Source organism: Hevea brasiliensis, chromosome 7, assembly GCF_030052815.1.
Source record: "Hevea brasiliensis isolate MT/VB/25A 57/8 chromosome 7, ASM3005281v1, whole genome shotgun sequence".
NCBI classification, from domain to species: domain Eukaryota; kingdom Viridiplantae; phylum Streptophyta; class Magnoliopsida; order Malpighiales; family Euphorbiaceae; genus Hevea; species Hevea brasiliensis.
In genome coordinates this window covers 37,847,058-37,863,183 of record NC_079499.1, presented here as the reverse complement: position 1 = coordinate 37,863,183, position 16,126 = coordinate 37,847,058, and the positions used below count along the sequence as shown (strand labels likewise).

The 16,126-nt window shown below is 34.5% G+C and overlaps 1 non-coding gene across 1 annotated transcript; it reads left to right on the top strand.

Moving 5' to 3' along the window:
- The first annotated feature begins 6,440 nt into the window (after window positions 1–6,440).
- On the top strand, window positions 6,441–6,547 carry LOC131181894 (small nucleolar RNA R71). The gene has a single exon (XR_009150368.1). It is a non-coding gene; the product is annotated as a small nucleolar RNA R71 (small nucleolar RNA).
- Window positions 6,548–16,126: the final 9,579 nt, after the last annotated feature.

Here is a 16,126-nt window from a genome sequence, read left to right as displayed (position 1 = left end):
TTGATTTATCATCAGTAAAGGTAATAAAGTAATGAAAATCGCCTTTAACCATTTTCTTAAATGGATCACTTACATCACTATGTATTAGTTTCAAAATATTTTCAGCTCTTAGTCCTTGTCCAACAAAGGGTGATCTAGTCATTTTGCCCTGAAGGCAAGATTCACAAGTTAGAGTAGGCTCAGAGCCTAATAAGGATAAAATCCCCATTTTCTCTAATTTTGCAATCCTATCTTCTGCAACATGACCTAATCTTAAGTGCCAAATATACTTTGAACTTGAGTTGATTTTCATCATGGCATTGCATTCTTTTAGATTGCTATACTCTGGACAGTGGAAACACTTTCCTTCTGGCAGTGGAAACACTTTCCTGCTGGTAGTGGAAACACTTTCCTTTGCCTTTGACAACTTTGATCTTTGTTTTTCTGTTTGGCTATCTTCTTGGAAGATCTTGGAACTTGAGGTTTCTTTTTCTAATTGCCCTTTTTCTTATTGGACTTTCCAGTAGAAAAATATGCAATCAAAGCTAACTATTTTCCTTTATTGCCCGGTATATTCTTTTGGGCAATAACCAGCATGTTGAGTAAACTAGCCAAGGTGCATTCCTGTTTAGTCATATGAAAATTTGTCACAAAATTCCCAAAAGACTCAGGAAGGGACTGAAGGATCAAATTCGTTTGTAGTTGGAAATCCATGTCGAAGTCAAAATGTTTCAACTGCTCAATCAGCCAAATCATCTTGTGGACATGATCCCCAACATTCTGTCCCTCAGACATCCTCATGCGGAATAGTTGTCTAGATATCTCATACCTAGCATTCCTGTTGTGCTCACCATAAAACTCTTGTAGGTGAAGGAGGATCTCACTCACACTCTGCATGTTCTCATGCTGCTTCTGTAACTCATTACACATAGAAGCAAGCATGTAACATTTAGCTCTCATATCATGCTCCTTCCACTTGTCCAAAGTCTCATGTTCCTCTTGGGTGGCCTCTGGAGGTAAGGGACCAGGAAAATTTGAGTCTAGAACATATCCTATCTATTTAAGGTTCAGGACAAGTTTCAAATTTCTTAGCCAATCAGAGAGATTAGGTCCTGTCAATCTATTGCGATCAAGTATGCTTGCAAGGATATTGGATGGTGCTGGTTGTTCTGTGCTCATTATCATTAGAAAATTAACTGCAGAAAATAACTAGATTAATTAGTAAATGTATCATGTAATTAACCAAAATGATTATGGTCTTTTAATCAAATTGGTCCTCCCACTAACTTAGCGAATCCTACACTTCCAAAGTAGAAAACGAAAATCCTAGTTGGATGAATTTCTAGTGGGTGATTGAATTCTTATAATTCTATTGATCATCCTCTGGTATATCCATTATTGGATTTACAATAAACTATAAGTGAGCAACTCCTTGCCCATCACATCTCATGTCAGGTTCAATCCTTTACCTAGCCCTTAATGCTCAAAATCTCAAGTACATCCATTATTGACTTATCTTGCATTGGTTAAGTTGATCCCATTAAGCCAGTAATTATGCAAATAATTTTAATGTCCTCAGGTACATCCAATATTGGCCACCAAACCATTAACATATTTACAACATCTCATACTTAACAATTATTCTTAAGAAAATCTCTTAAATTAATTGCATCTTATGCAAGTATTTAAAATTTCTTAAAATAATTGCCTCAATGGAGGGCCCATGTTATAATTACTTTAATTATAGCATTTCTAACTTAATCATTTGTTTGAAAGATTTTATGGTCATCCTAATTACTATTAAGGTCTCACTTTGCACATTATCCATTTACCATGCATATATCACATACTGCATACATTCACATACATCTCATGTATTCATGGACAATAAATAAATATGGTATGATCATGGACTTTCTAAGGGATTCAATTCTGAGCAACCAAGAATTGAATCAGGGCATTCCTAGGTGCATTTCATTCATTCATTTTACAAGAGTTGCTGAAGGAGTACATAATCAACACTTGATATTGAATTCCTCCCACTGGTCCCACCAATGCTCTTGACCTCCTTGAACTTCTTGCAATCCAATATTACATAGTAATCCTTGGCATACTAAGGCGAATTTACAAGAACTTAAATAAATGAAATTATAAGTCAAAAATTATTACAAACATAATAATACATGCCCAAAATAAATTAAAATAAATTAATTAATTTATAATCCCAAAGAAACATAAAAGAAATAAATCCAATAACATTGGTCTTTTATAGTCCATGATCATCCATCATGCATATCACTATTTAACAATTAAATAAAATATACATACTTAAATTAAATTGAATATCTCATATTCAACTTAAAAATTCAGATTTGAATATGATTCAAATAAATTTAAAAATTCAGATTTGAATCTCATTTAAACAAATTTAAAAATTCAGATTTGAATCACATTCAAACAACCTTAAAAATTCAGATTTGAATTACATTCAAACAATTTAAAAAAAATCATATTTGCATCATATTCAAACAATTTTTAAAAATTCAGATCTGAATATTATTCAAACAAGTTTAAAAAATCAGATTTAAATATGATTCAACCAACTTTAAAAATTCTGATTTGAATCACATTCAAACAACTTTTAAAATTCAGATTTGAATCACATTCAAACAATTTTTAAAATTTTGATTTGAATCAAAATTTAATTGTGTGATTAAAATTCTAATTAAACAATTTAATTAGACATAGGATGAGCTTTTAGATCATACAACAATTGCAAATTAAAAAGCCAAACCTTGAGCCACCCATGGAACCACAAACCTTGTGCACCATTAGGTGTTCTCTTGCATGCCACCACACATCCATTGCAACCAGCAATAGATAAATCATCTCATGATCAAAACAAACAATTAAATCATATAATCAACAATCTAAATGGCAAATATAGTGGCTCTGATACCAATTGAAGGAACGAAAGCGTGAAAAACACAAGTTTATACCATTGAATTCAAAAATTTTCACCTAAGGTCACATACATCATGCAATATTTATTTTTATCTATTTGATTTCAATGATAAACAACATATTAAAACTCTTTTAATATGTTTTTGGATCTGTATTTACCATTTAAGATTTTAGAATTAATCAGATTAATTTTAGAACCCTAGATTAAATCAAGAACAAATACACTAACCTCTTGATACACTGCAGTGTATTTGCGCCTTTGAGATTCATCTTCAGGATATCAGATGCTGTCCCTCTAGCTTGTCCACACCAAGAACACCTATGGCAGCCCTTGAACAGCTTCTAAAACTTTTTTTATGAATTAGAAAATCAAGTTCTGCCTTTTAAGAGATTGAAGATGCAAACAGGACACTAGAAACAATTTTTAGCATTTTTAATTCAAGAGATTGATGGCTAATCTCTTTGAATTGATGAGAAATGAAGAAGAAGAGAGGGGAGAGCCTTGGGTGGCAGCACCAATAAGAGTAGCAGCTGGTTATATTATTTTCTTATCATAACAACACTTATATAGCTAGGTCAACACATTAAACCCTTGCCACATGTCACCCTTTGATTGGTTCTAGGTTTAATTGACCCAATCACATTGTGCCAAGTGTCAAACCTATATTTAATCTTAATTTTAATCATCTTACATGATTAAAAGACATTTGGCAAGCTTATGTATAATTCCATGTGTCACCATTTTATGGTGCCACATGTCACCCTATGAAATGACTAAAATGCCTTTGTGTCTTAATTTTGAGTTCTCAACGCAAAATAATTATTTCTCTTCTTCTATTCAATTTATATCAAATATAAATCAATTAATTAATCTTTATTAATTAATTTCTTATTAATTAAATTCATATTTAAATACTTTAAATATAAATTTAATTTATACTATACATTCAATAATCTAGATTTGGTTTCAAGTTATGCTAGGGACTTTGCAATCTAATTGCAAACCAAACCTATTTAATTAATCAATTAAACTCTTTAATTAATTAATTAATTAAATCATATTTAATTAGGTGATAACTTGTGTATGCGTGTGACTTACTAGGCTCATCACTAATTGGCAATGATATATGATATCAACTCTTAATATCATCAGAACTCTTTCTTACCATAAATGATTTCTCTAAATCATTTTATGCACCTCATAGACCATGGTTAACACCTAGCATAGCATGCCATAGCCACCCAATTAATAATAAGGTTTACCTTAAATGAACCTATAATCATATGTTACCATGCACTGGAATATCTCTGTTACAAAATCGCAACTCAAGCTAGAGTCATGGTTTATGTCAAACTCCATTTGCTATGAATATTATGTTCTCTTTTAATTTCAGTTCTTGATTAAAAAGATTTTCTCATCAAAAACTCTTTTCTGATTAAATCTATCTGTCCTGGCCAGGAACTTGAAACATCAAGAACAATTAAACGAACATAGGATTTTATCTCTATTTACTTAGAGGAACAGATTCCATCTTGATCAACACCTACCTTCATATATAACTAATAGGAGCCAACACATGCCCATATACCCATACAAAATTCAAGTATGAAAGCAGTATCAAACTCAAACTACCTATATACAAGATAACTGTGCTATCTCAAGTCTAAAGATTATATGCACTATATGATTTATGACAAAATATTGACAAGAGTAAACTCCATGTGCTTGTCATAAGTGTCACTGGTTCAGCCTACTTATCATGTATAAGTGCCTATCATATTTGTTATATGGCATGAGACTCACCATTCCATCTTATTTATATCTCATATAAATAACTTGAAAGCAAACATGAATTCAATCTTTCTGGATAAGTCATGTCCTTATTATGAAGTATCCTCGATTGTGAACCTATTTATGATACTTTGTACTAAAAATACTGTCACTCGTATTCTTAACAACTTAAGAATAGAATTTCTAACAAAATATCAATGGACCTTTTCTATTACACATAAATATATTATATAAATGGAAAAGTGGAAATGCCTTTTATTAATAAAACATGTACAAGATACATACTAAATAATATGCTCTAGGACATACTACTAACACTATCCTCCATATCCAAAATGTAAAAATCTGCAGGAAAAATCAATTCTCCAACTTGCACCAACACATCCTCAACTACTCCCAATGGGTAAGCATTAGAATGATCAGCTAACTGAATAATGACACTGGTTTCTTTCAAAGGACCCAACTTTAAAGCTTGAAAAACTGAATTTGACATGAAATTATTAGATGCTCCTAATTCTACCATTGCACCTTCAAATCTAGAATCACCTATTTTGCAGGGAATAGAAAACGAAGTTGGGTCCTTACACTTAGGGAGTAATTTTCACTGAATTAATGCCGATACATTTTCCCCCACACTGATCTTCTCATTATTCCTCAACTTGCGCTTTGTAGTGCATAATTCTTTAAGGAATTTAGCATACCTGGGGATTTATTTGATCACATCAAGTAAAGATATAGCAACCTCTACCTTCCTGAAAGTCTCCAAAATTTCTTTCTCTTGTTCTTCTCTCTTAGTCTTAGCCAACCTATAGGGGAATGGAGGAAGAATGGAATTATTAACCTTATTCAGTTTAGGTTTAGTACTTACTTCAACTTCAGAAACTTCAGATTCTTTTGCTCCTTGCTTCTTCTTTTTTATTGGCTCATGTGGAGTCTGGTTATCAACTTCTTTCCCACTCCGCAACACTATAGCACTGGCATTTTCTCTGGGGTTCATGACTGTTTGGGATGCAAGCTTTCCAGAACCTTAAGCTTCTAGCTTACTCACAAATGAGGCTAACTGACCAATCTGCCTCTCTATGTTTTGAATGTTATTTTTGGTCTCCTGTTGAAACTATTGTGTATTATTAGCCAAAGCCTTGACAATTTCATCGAGTGTAATACCTTGATTTGAGGGAGGCGGAGGTGGAGGTTATTGATTCACTTGTGGTTCTACTACTGGTATCGATTTTGGACTGGTTGATTCCCATAACTCAAGTTGGGGTGATCTCGCCATCCCGGATTGTAAGTATTAGAAAAGGGATCATACTTGCGTTGTGGCTGTCCATAATGTCCTACTGCATTAGCATGTTGCATTGATTCATCCTCTTGTAACACAGGACACATGTCAGTAGCATGACCCGAACCCGAACAAATTCCACATACCTTAATAGTTTGCATATTCCCTAGAGCCAACTGCGACACCAAAGAAGTTAAATTAGAAATCTGTTTCTCAAGGTTAGATGTACTTATCTCATTAAGCTTCATAGGTGTGTGATTCATTCTCATACCAAACTGCTGAGAATTTACTGCCATGTTAGCAATCAGCCTCCTTGCTTCTTCTGGTGTCTTATCAACCAAAGCTCCTCCACTAGCAGCATCTATCATACTGCAGTCCATTGGTAGAAGTCCCTCATAAAAATAATGAATCAGAAGTTGCTCACTTATTTGATGATGGGGACAGCTTACACACAGTTTCTTAAATCTCTTCCAATACTCATACATACTCTCTCCATTGTACTACCGGATCCCATAAATTTCTTTTCTTATGTTGGCAATATGGGAAGCAGGAAAATACTTATCCAAAAATATCTGCTTCATCCCATTCCATGAGTTAACGTATCCAGAAGGGAGGTAATACAACCAATCCTTAGATGTGCCTTCCAGTGAGAAAGGGAAAGCTCGAAGCTTGATCTGGTCCTCTGAAACTCCTTGAGGTTTCATGCTGGAACACACAACATGAAATTCCTTTAAATGCTTATGTGGATCCTCACTTGCAAGACCATGAAACTTAGGCAACAAATGGATTAGTCCAGATTTCAACTCAAAAGCAACAGCCTCATTTGCAATATTTAAAGGCTATTGGTTTAGATCAGGAGCAGCTAACTCTTTCAAAGTCCTAGCAGCCATGGTTTTGTTTTTAGAATTTGAATCCAAATCCGAATCCGAACTTAACTCTCTTGGAGATTAGACTCCTTCAGATCTACTCGAAATCTGCCTAACTTTCTTAGGCAATTTTGTCAACTGTTTAGCTATTTTTTCTACTTCTAGATCAAAGATCAACTCACCAGATTGAGAAGTTCTTGTCATAAACAAAAAGAAATGAAAGTGAAAACAAAAAAATGCCTCAAAACCCTAGAAAACAATTTAATTTCGCCTCAAGAGGGTGGTGCCAATGATTGGTCTTTATCAGAACATCATTTCCTTCAAAATAGCTATGGGCCGCCCTCCTAATTCAACCAAAAATCTGCCAATGAATAGTAACATTATAATTTTTTTCTGAAAACCTGAATATAGCTACACTTCACAAACAAAGGTTATAACAGAATATCCTAATACTAAAAACACAAAATCTAATAAACTTCAGTCCCCGGCAACAGAGCCAAAATTCTTGGTGGTTGTCAAATCCACCAGAAATTAAATTAACTGAAATTACCAGTTATGAAATATTTTCTGCAGTAAGTGGTAAATCCAGGTCAAACCCTAGAGACTGAATTATTAAATTTCGTGCACTTGTGTAATGGAAAAAGAAACCAAGGTTGGGGGGTAATTCGCAGTCCAAAGAAGAAATAAAAAATTAGAAATTAAGAGCTAAAATTAAATATGAAACTCTCAAATTAAACAAACTTCAGTCCAAGGTAATTCGCATTCCAATGCATTAATTCGATCATAAACAAAAGAAATACAATTATCTCTTATTGAATACTTAACGTAGATTTACCAAACAGCGAGGTAAAACCCCTAACTTCCCTATACTTATCAACTCGAGCCCAGCACTCTTATTGACTCTAATTATTAACTGAATTGGTATTAAGCAATCCTCATCAAATTAATAATTGCTTTAAAAAAAGGAAGTAGTTAAGCTGAACAACAATTTATGAAGCATAAATCATTTAATTCATCATATTGTTTCCTTAGGTTATTATCGAAAACTTGGATCATAATCAATAAAACCTAATTGCTACTCACGTTCAATCTTAAACAATAATTATGAATTATGAAGAGAAACTAGCAATTGATCTCATCAAACAATTAACTAATAGGCCTTTTTAGCAAATCATTCAATAGATCAAAAACAATGAAATTAGAAAATAATAGATATTCAAAAAGACATAAATTAAATTAAGAACCTGGTCTCACAAATCATGCATAAGAACTAGAATCCCTTGAACTAAATTAAGAACTTAGCCACTCATGTTTATGGCTTACAGAAAAATAAAGTAGAAAATTGAAGAAATCTAGAATGTGTGTCAAATGAAGACAGCCTCTTCTATTTATAATAAATGGCCTAGGGTTAGGTTTTCAGAGTCCCTGAGGTGTTAGGAATCTTTCTCTCTGTCAAAAACTGTAATTGGAGTGAAATCAGGAAACTAATTGTCGATGGATACACGGCCCGTGTATCACTACACGGCCCGTGCATCACTACACGGCCTAGGGCCATGTAACTTACTGGAGCTGAATGGGTATGTCTTGCATTGGCATATAAGGTTACACGGGTCTCTAGGATTTACACGGTTGAAGTTACACAGCCCGTGTACTTTGTTTCTTCCTCGGCTCTTTGGATTTCTTCTGGCAGAATGTTATATGGATCCGTGGTTGTGCTTACACGATCCGTGTACTTTGTATCAGCAACGCTTTTCAATCCTTTGACCTTTCTAAGCTTCCTTCCACACTTCTATATTATGGGACTTCACCAAAACCCTAAAAAATACAGCAAGAGTCAAATTAATGCAAATGCTAAAAATTTCTCCATTTAACACAATTACTCCAATAACTCTCTAAACATAATGCCTAATATATAATTACACTTTAATCAACTGAATTAGGCATAAAGATACCCTAGAAACACTAAATGTGATGATAGTAAAATTAATAAATTATGCACTTATCAATAATTAATTAAGACTGAATATATATTAAGTAAATAGAAAAGATCCAAATAATTTAAATTGTTTCCAAAGTGAAATGTAAAATACCTGGAAATTGTGAAATTGCCATATATAGAATTACTATTTAAATTGTTATTATAAATTATGCACCATTAAGCATTATGCTTAGCACGTTACTTTTTCCATCACGTAGGTATTGGAGACCAATCTGAGTAGCCGTAGCAGTTGCACCAGTAGTGCCCTGACAGAGCTCTGACCAGATCTGCCACCGTCTAGAATCAACTCACCAGTCTTTTGTATTTTGGTAGGGCCCGTGTATAGACTAGTATTTTGGTTCATTATGTCTAATCATAATGTAATTACTAGTTTATGATGTATTTCATTTTGGACTTGTAATTAAACTTTGAGATTGTAATGAAAACTTGTAATTTATTATCTATGAATTTCCATATGAATGCAATAGATGATACTTCATTTTGAGATCTCATAAATAGTTGTGAATGATATGATAAAAGAGAATATGATATGGAAATGTGTGAATTGATTATGAACATGTTAACAGGTGATTAGTGGAACCCGTTAGATGCTAATAAAACAGAGGAGGTTCTGTCCAGGTTTCTACAGAAACAAGTTGTACAAAAAAAAAAATTCTACACATGGATTACCAATTTTAAATGATATTAAAAATTTACAATATACATGATAAGATAAAGCAGGGTGCTCCGGCATTGAATGTGGCACTTCTTGCTTGGCTATACAGTAGACGGGTAAGGGGCGTCACATACCATGGCTAGCCGAATTCTCTACCCACCATTCATACAAAATTTCCTTCATTTTCTTCATAATTTCCATGCATCTCAACTAAATTTCAAGTAATATTCAAGAATTTAAAACTAATTTATAGATACCTTAATTTATGGATTTTCTAATTCTCCAAATCCCCTTCTTTTCTCCTTCTTTTTATTCTCAAACACTCTACCAAGGTCTAAAATCAAACTTTACTATTGGAAGTTGGGGTTCTTATGGTGAGAAAGGGAGGAACATCAAGCTTACAAGAGTTAACAATGGTGGGAATTTGAGAGAATTGATGAGAGAGAGAGGGGCGACACATTTAGGGTATAAGACCAAATTTGTTTCTTTTTAATTTTTGTCTTTTTAGTTGCATAATTATCCCCAAATTTTCAAATTTTAAAATTTGACCTAGTTGCTTGACCATGGACTGGGATAATAGCTATGGAAGGTTCAGGTTGCTCACTTGGCCTAACCACATCACCTTCGTCTAACGTCCATGAAATGTGAACAGAGGGAGGGCTCATAGCTCTCTAATCATTGGTATTGCTCATTTTCAAAGATAAAAATAAAAATTGATAGGAAAAAGATTAAAGCTCTTACCAGAGTGTAAATCAGTGCCGGAAAACTTTAAAAAATGAGAGAGAGCATAGTAGTTACTCAGGGAATCTAAAAATGGCATAAGTGGGCAAATGGCCAATACTCCTTCCTATTTATACCTGCCTGAGCATTAAATGCTAACGAAGCTCTAAGTGATGCATCAGTTAGCGGAATCTGACCATTTCCATAACTCATCAAAAGAGAATTCTAGAAACATGGCAGGCAGATTGGATAGTTTCAGTTACTAGGGATCAACCATAGCAAGTAGTTTTGAATCAAAGAGATCGGTCGATGAGTGTGATTTGGGAGATTGTATCGGACACAGTTATAAGAGATTAGGAAAAACAATGCAATAATAAAACAAAATAAATAATCAATTTTGAATAAATAAAACTTCATTTCATTTTCAAAAGGTCAGATTACATCATTTGGGCGATCTCTCAAGATCAACAATTACAAATTTCCCTTCACTACATTTTACCTATCTTGCTTTTACAGTTTGGACCACTCTTGATTCCTAGATGCCGTTGAAGAGATACGTGGAGATCGGGAGGGTAGCTCTCGTCAACTATGGCAAAGACTATGGGAAGCTCGATGTCTTCGTCGATGTTATTGACCAGAATTGAGCTACAATTGGGACCGCTGATATGGTTAGGAGCCAAATAAACTTCAAGAGATAGTCACCGATACCAAGATTGAAATTAGTGGTCCCCTTGTCAGAGATCGGTCTGCAGACCATACTGGTAAATCGATCCGAGATTGGCATGATAGTCAATTTTGACCCTGATCAGTCAATTAGTCTAGTTCCCTCACCGTCATCAGACGACACCCTTATAAGTCTTAGATCGCTGGAATCATCCATTTTCAGGCGGTGGGCAAGAAAAACATTCGAAAAAAGATTAAGGTGGTTGTCATGAGGAGAATTCTTGCTGGAAAAGTCAAGAACAGAAAAGTAAAACATTAAAAATTCACTAGAGAAGGAAGAATGTGAGTATGTGAAGGACAAAATTCCTTTGCATATATATAGGGCCTTGGCATTTATTATGTGCAGAACTTGAAGCTGTTCATTGGTAATCAAAGAATTAATTGCTTTAAGTGTAACACCCTCCCGGTAACCACTCCGTACATCCTACTGTTCCGGTGACTGGTGTCGATCCGGACAACTAGAACGTCCGGAAAAATATTTAAACTAAAGTCAGGAACCATAATTAACTCAAATATTAATAAGAAACACTTAGTAAAAATTTTAGAAATAAAATACAACCAAGCAAAACGAGCCGGTGCCCAAGCGATGGGTAACCGGAGGGAAGTTGCGGTTCTCGCAACGAGGAGCCCTAGACCAGGGGGAAAAATTGTAAAATAATTTTTGGAACTCCAGAGAAGGGTTACTGAGGTTCCCATGGCATTAGAATGCCAAGAAAATACCTAGAAAAAGTTTTCAATCGGTACAGACAATTTTGACCCGTTAAGCCAAACGGAGGGCATTTTGGTCATTTCGCCTTCCAAGGTGATTTTTGTCCGACTTGTCCAGTTGAGTAAATAATTAATATAACATAAAATATGAATAAACATTACTATAAATTAAATTGAAAATGAGTAGTGGAGGAAAGGAAAGAAAATGAGGAAAAAGCCTAATTATGACATCATGGTGATGTCATTAAGAAAATTTGGACCAATCACAATTTAGCCATCCTTCGACTAACTAAATAAAAGACTAAATGAAGACTAAATCCACCAAAATTGCAGCAGCCATCTTCCCCAAAAATCCAGCCGAAACCCTCTCCCCATTTCCCTCCATTAATTTGCAACAAAAGCTTCAAATTTTCATGCTTCCTCACCCTAAAACCCATAAGTCCCTTCATCAAAAATTAATCCTACACCTTGCTAAACCTTTTGGCAGCCAACAAGAGGGAAGAAAGTGAAGTTTAGGGCTTTGGAAATTCTGCCCAATCAAGGTTAGTGCTACACTTTTATTCTCACTCTTATAATCTTAGTTAGAACATCATTTTGAGCTAAGAGTTTTTAAGAAATTGAAGTAAATTACATGTGTTAAGGGTACCTTCAATTTTCGGTAGCCCTATGGAAGATTGAGTTTGATTGTTTAATAAACTTAGAGTGGCTGGAAATGAGGGTTAAGGTATTAATATGCATGGATATTGAACTAAGTATGTTAATTAAGGTTTATGAGTAAATTGATTTGGACATTAGGGTTTGGAAAGGTGGAAATGTGTCTTGGCTTAGGAAGTTGTTAGAAAACTTGTTAATGGTCAATTAGTGACTATTTTAGGTATGTTGAGCACAATTTGGACTGAAAAATGGGATTGCAAAGAGAAGGAGTAAGCTGCCCTAGGACAGCAGAAATGGACTGAAATTTCAGTCCAATTACACAGCCATAACTTTGGCTGTGTTAGTCCAATTGGTGTTTGGCCAATTGGACATGAAACTAGGCTTATAATGGCACATTTTTTCTGAAGAAACCATGCCCAAAAGACCAAAGCAAGAGGACCAAAACTTGGCCCCAATCCGGACACCCTGCACTGATTCTGCAGAATTGACCAAATGAATAGTAACTGTTCATTTGGCCATAACTCACTGTAGATTTGGTCAATTGACCTGAAATTTTTACAGAAACAAGCTAAGACATAGACAAACAACTTTCATGAAGGAACCTACCCAAAATTATGGCCAGAACCCATCCAACCAAGTGACTCTAGTTACTGTTCATGCACTGTAGATATGGTAATTTTCTGCAGAATGCACATTCGGCCAGCTTGGGTCTTTGGACCATATCTAGAGCTACAAAACTCCAAATGGAGTGATTCAAAAAAAGAAATTCAACTAGACAAAATAAGGAACAACTTTCATGTTTTACATTTCTTCAAATTCCTACAGTAACAGTGTCCAATGGAACAGTGAAGTTGACTCACCAAAATTGAAAATTCTGCTTGTGTTGGGTTACACTTTGAAATGGTATTAACACTTAATGCCAACAAGTTCTAAACACCAAATGTGGTATGTTGGGAGTGCCAAAGTCAATGAACATATTTTCTATCCAAAAGTCAACATTTTTGTTGACCAATGAGGTGAATAGTAACACCAAAACATGAAATTTACAAATTGAAGAATTTAAAAGTTTCAAATGCCCTAGTATACCTAACAAGATTGGTTTGGATAGTTTGGCATGCCAATAGGGTTCAGTTAGCAGTACTGCACATGGCAATATGCCATTCTGTGATTTCATGGCTTTTAGCCATTCTGACTTTGTATTGAGACTTGGCCTTGTGCCTGATATTATTTACAGCTTGTTAGTTGTTCTGTTGCACACCGGGAGATGCATATGTGACCGATGGTGTGACGGCCCGAGGTACTAGGTACCCAGTGCCAGTTTACCCGTTATCCAGTCCGATGCCTAGTGTAGGTTACTTGGGGCAACCAAATGAATAAAAGTGAACAAAGTTAATGAAATAATGAATATACCAATACCAAACAAAGAAAGCATACACATTCTATACACATTTATTTTCTTGCTATTTTCTTTTATTATATTATTGCACCACTAAGCATTATTGCTTAGCGCGTTGCTTTTGCCATGCGTAGGTACTGGAGATCCCGATCGTGAGCCCAGTAGACCACAGACTGGGTGAGTCCATCCTGTAGTTCTGCGCAGTGTCCGTGTCACCTCACTACCTGCAGTGCATTGGTAGGGCACTAGGTGTCATTTTGTCATTTTGATATTTTGTAGCAGATTTTTTTTACTTTTTCATATGTATTTGAACTCATGTAATATATTTTGATGTCCATGTAAATAATGAAAGTTATGACTATGAATGCAAAATTTGAGCATGTATTTATCGCTTGTATATGAGAAATGGATGTTTGTGAAATGAAAAGATTATTGAGAATTTGCTATTGAGAAATATTGTTGAGATTTTGGATATTGGAGTTTGAGATGATGGAATAAAAATATTGGAAGTGTTTTTAACAGGTTCCGAAGAACGGTTTTCTCCATTTTTAGCCGGTACTCCGCCGGATTTTATTTAAAATTTTCGGAACCTTAAATGAATGATACTTTTGATAAATGGTTTAAATAAATTGTATTTCATAAATTATATGCAAAAGCATGATATAAATTAAGTGAGGAATATTAGAGTGTGCCGGTACACCGTGTGGCATTACTTACTCGGGTATACTGTACACGGATAAGGGGTGTCACATTAAGGGATGTGGAAGGGATCAAAAATTAAGATTGGGAAGAAAAGATATCAGATGCAGAAAGAGTCGAATTGAGAGATCGAAACAAGAGGTCTCAGGTCTACCAACCATAAATGTAACATCTTCATTTGCATAGCCTGGTAAATTATACTGTTCCGGTGATTGGTATCGGTCCAAAAAATTAAGGGGATTAGAACCACATTTAAGACAATTAGATAAGCCCTGAATGCAAATAATTAGCAATTGCCAAATAGTTAAGTATAAAGAAGAAAAACAAAGCATAAGAAGTTAAATGAACCGGGAGTCACAACAATGGGTGACCTTCTCGGAAAGTGACTACGAGGTCAATCTTAACTCAAATTTCAAACCGAAAAATGTGACGCCGCGGTCCTTAGAACTATTGCGAACACAGTGGAACAGAGAAAATCACGAAAAAGAGTTGTTAAGCAGGTTAAATAATTAGATCAGGGATCTGAAAGAAATACCAAATAACTTGCAAACTGGATTGAACAGGCGAGGGGCAATTTAGTTAATTCGCCCTTAAAGTTGACTCCTTACCTAACTGTTAAATAAAATAGGAGAAAAGAAAATTTCGGGATCAAGAATTAAATTAAAGAACTAATGGAAAAATAAATATAAAGGAAAAAGAAAAAAGAAAAAGTTTATTACATCATGTTTACATCATTGGATGACATCATCATGATGTCAAAACTAATTTTTGATTTGTCCCTACATAATTGACCAAGTCAATTCTTGTTTAAATAAAACATAAAATACATAAAATTGAAAAATTAAAGCATTCTTCTTTTTTTTTTTTCAAGTGTGCTGCCCCACCTTCTTCTCTCTCTCTCTCCACTGTAGCACCACCATAAAAGCTTCAGTTTAAGCTTGATTCCACCACTTAACCCTACTTTGACCCTAAACTAGTCCATAAAAGCTTTTTAGATCAACTTAAGGAAGCTTTAGAGGAAGGAAAGAAAAGAAGAAAAAGAAGAAATTGAAGAGTTGAACTTTAAAGTTTAAGGTTGGTGGTTTGAATTGAAGATTTATGTTTAATATTTAAGTTTTTGGTGTAAGTAGCTTAGAAATTAAATTAAAATCAAACAAAAACAATTATTGAGGGGCCAAACATGAAATTCATCCAGCTAGGGTTAGGGTTTGAAATGAATAAGTTTGAATTATTTGAATGGTTATTTGAGGTGCATTAGGTGTAGAGATCATGAATGTGCACTTTGAATGCATTAAATTAAACTTTATGTGTAGTTAAAGTTTGAGCATTTTGAAGAAATTGGAGAAAAATTTAAGAATTTGCCAAATGATGTAGTTAACCTTATTTAAGTTGAGTAAAGGTCAATTGTGACCATTTGTGGTGTGTATGAATTGTTGGAACCAAGTTTCAATTTGGATTGGTGAAGGTCAATCTACATGCAGCTTGACCTAGGTCCATTTCAGGGGCCAAAACTGAAAATTTACCAACCCAATTGGTGTGAGGCTAATTGAGAATGAAAGTAGACACAAAATGGCACATTTTTCATTTAGGAATCATGCCTAGAAAGTGATCATAACTTAGTGAACAATTAGGCCAAATCCGAAATTGGGCACACTGCCTTGTACAAAAATGACCAAATGAACAGTAGTTACG